Here is a 2663-nt window from a genome sequence, read left to right as displayed (position 1 = left end):
ATTCTCCCGCAAGCCCTCCAGGCAACACTCATACCGGCCGCTGCAAGAATGAAATCTTCTTGGTTCCTCCCAGCGATGGTGATGTTTCCCAGACGGTTGCCAAGATTTCTTTGGAGAACTAGGCACCACCACTACCACTTTTTGCCCAGGCACAGAAAACTGACCGCCGAGAATACCCCTGAAACCGCCAAGAATCCTGGCCACAGATAGAGTTCTACGGGCTTTACGAGGACGAAGATCCACATCGTCGGATTCTGTCTCCTCATCTGACGACGGCACCACACGCAAACTTCGCCTTTTCCGAGTAGGAGCACTACCTCTTCCTAATTGTACCCCCACAGGCAAACCGGAAGGAATAGAAACCGGCAGGCAAACTGGGGAAACGACCCCAACGGTCGGCTGGGAAGGCGACGCAGGCCCGCTAGAACCTACATCTTCTCCTTCCATCAAGGGTAGTCCAGCAAGCTCTCGTATGTGCCTTTCAGAGACACGAAGAAGAAGAGCCTCTACAAGATCAATCTCCCGATGGCAAATCTTGCCCTGATAGTGACCACGCAGGGCCATCTCCAAAGAAATCTCGGCCTCAACACCTATGAAAACAAACGCCAAAAGTAAGATCTCACAAGCCAACAAGATATCTTATCATCGCTATGTTTTCAAAAAAAAAGGGGGGGGGGAGGGGGGAGAAGGAGAAGGGTTAATACCACATCTCACGACGAACATCTACATCATTCTTCCGCAAGCCCTCCAAGCAGCACTCATACCGGCCGCTGCAAAAATGAAATCTTCCCAGTTCCTCCCAGTGATGGTGATGTTTCCCAGACGCTTGCCAAGAGTCAGATTACTCCCAAACAACTTAGGGAGACGGGTCAGAAAAATCTCGGGTTCTACGACATCCGCTCCCTATAAGGTTTTGGTTAACCCAAAGCCACTGACGTTGCCAATTTTTCCTCGGAGCGTCTTGTTCGGAAATAAACTGATGAATGCCTCTTCTTTTCGCTAAAGTACGGACCCCGGAATTCGTAGTCGAACATAAGAAGTAACTGAAAACCCAGAAAGTTGGAACGTAACCCAGAGATCGAAAAATCAGTTTAAAACTGACGATTTTATTTACAGCGCTCGGGGTCAACTCGTCGACGGAAAGGCCATAGTGGTCCACAATCATGTTGAAGAAATCGGATGTCGACAAGCGTAACCCCTCTTCGAATAGAGGGACCGGAACCCCCACCTTCTCTTGAGGGCGGTCGTAGATTGACGCCCCCTTTGCCAAAATCATTACGCCATGCTCCGGTAAGAAGCCGAAGCGATCTTGCAGAAATTGGAACTCCTCAGCAGTAGGGACTCTACCGTAACGGTTCATCGTTGAGAAAAGGATGAATAATCGAAAAAAATTAACAGAATACCCAGATTGATGCTGCAAAGCCAGAATGGGGATATGAGAGTGAAAATCCTGGGGAAAAGGGGGGATTTTAAAGGCGAAACTGGTGTCACAAGCCGTCTCTCAATAGGACTGACACACATTGACGACGCTGCCTAAACCCTATCAAACGATAGAACTAATCCCAAACATACACGTGTTGGGACATAGACTCGAACGACGACGCTGTCAAGCTGACGTATACACCTAAGAGTCTAAGGGACTTATTAATGTATCTCTATGAGGAACGTCAAGAAAGAAGTCAAACTGACACCGGGCTTGCCTAGTCAGAACCTAGTCTAAAGCCAAGTCCGAGCCTTCGCCAACGCGGAGAGTGTTGATATGGCAATTAAGGTGTAGAACCGCGCCTTAACCCCTTCTTTAGGAAGTTTCATCCCGGCAAACGTGGGACCAATCAGAGAGTCCCACTCGCCCATTAGACGATAGTCATGATCTTCATAAATGTTTAGGAGATTCCCTCCCAGTCAATGAGGGAATGAGGCAAAAGGCATGACGAAGGACCCTCCAATATGGGTCTGCCACGTCGCACCTCACGAGGGAATCCTCAACAGAATCGGTTGAGGGACACACCTTTAAAACAAGTATAAAAGGATCCATCTTCCTTATAAGGAAGAGGACGCAATTCTCTCTTCCCTGCAATCTTCTACCACCTTTCTCAGATCTCATTCTGACTTGATCGTCGGAGCTTCGTCCCGGGAACTCCTCCCAGACGTTGACTAACGGTCATTTCTCTCTTTTTCAATGTGATAACAAGAGACGATACTCATACGGATCCCCTATGCAGTTTCGATTCCATCCTCTCCAGCATATCACAACAACAGGTTTAGGTTAAAAATTGTACACCTATTTCACATTCTAAATTCCATAACCCACTAACATCCTTAGACCATATAAATGTTCTCTTCCCAGTCTGTCATCAACCAACGATAAACCAACAACTTATAAGGCTTGTCGAATCTGCATAATCAAATCATCACTCTAAGATGATCTTCTAGTTCCCCGATAAGCGTAACACTAGTTGAACTTCGAACGCTATGAAATATTTGAGTTTTTGGGTCACGAGCAACTTGAGGCGTCAAAAATGCAACCCACTTCGGTCCTTCTTGGTCATTTAGACCACTTCTTTCCGCTCCTTGATTGTTGTCCCTTTGAGATGGAAACATTTTCCTTAGTGTTGAGAGATATTAATGATTCCAAGATCTACGAGAAGGAAGAAAGGATGCTA

The sequence above is a fragment of the Lactuca sativa genome, chromosome 5, assembly GCF_002870075.4.
Source record: "Lactuca sativa cultivar Salinas chromosome 5, Lsat_Salinas_v11, whole genome shotgun sequence".
Classification (NCBI taxonomy): Eukaryota; Viridiplantae; Streptophyta; class Magnoliopsida; order Asterales; family Asteraceae; genus Lactuca; species Lactuca sativa.
The sequence above is the reverse complement of the archived record's forward strand: the minus strand, read 5'-3'. Positions refer to the sequence as shown.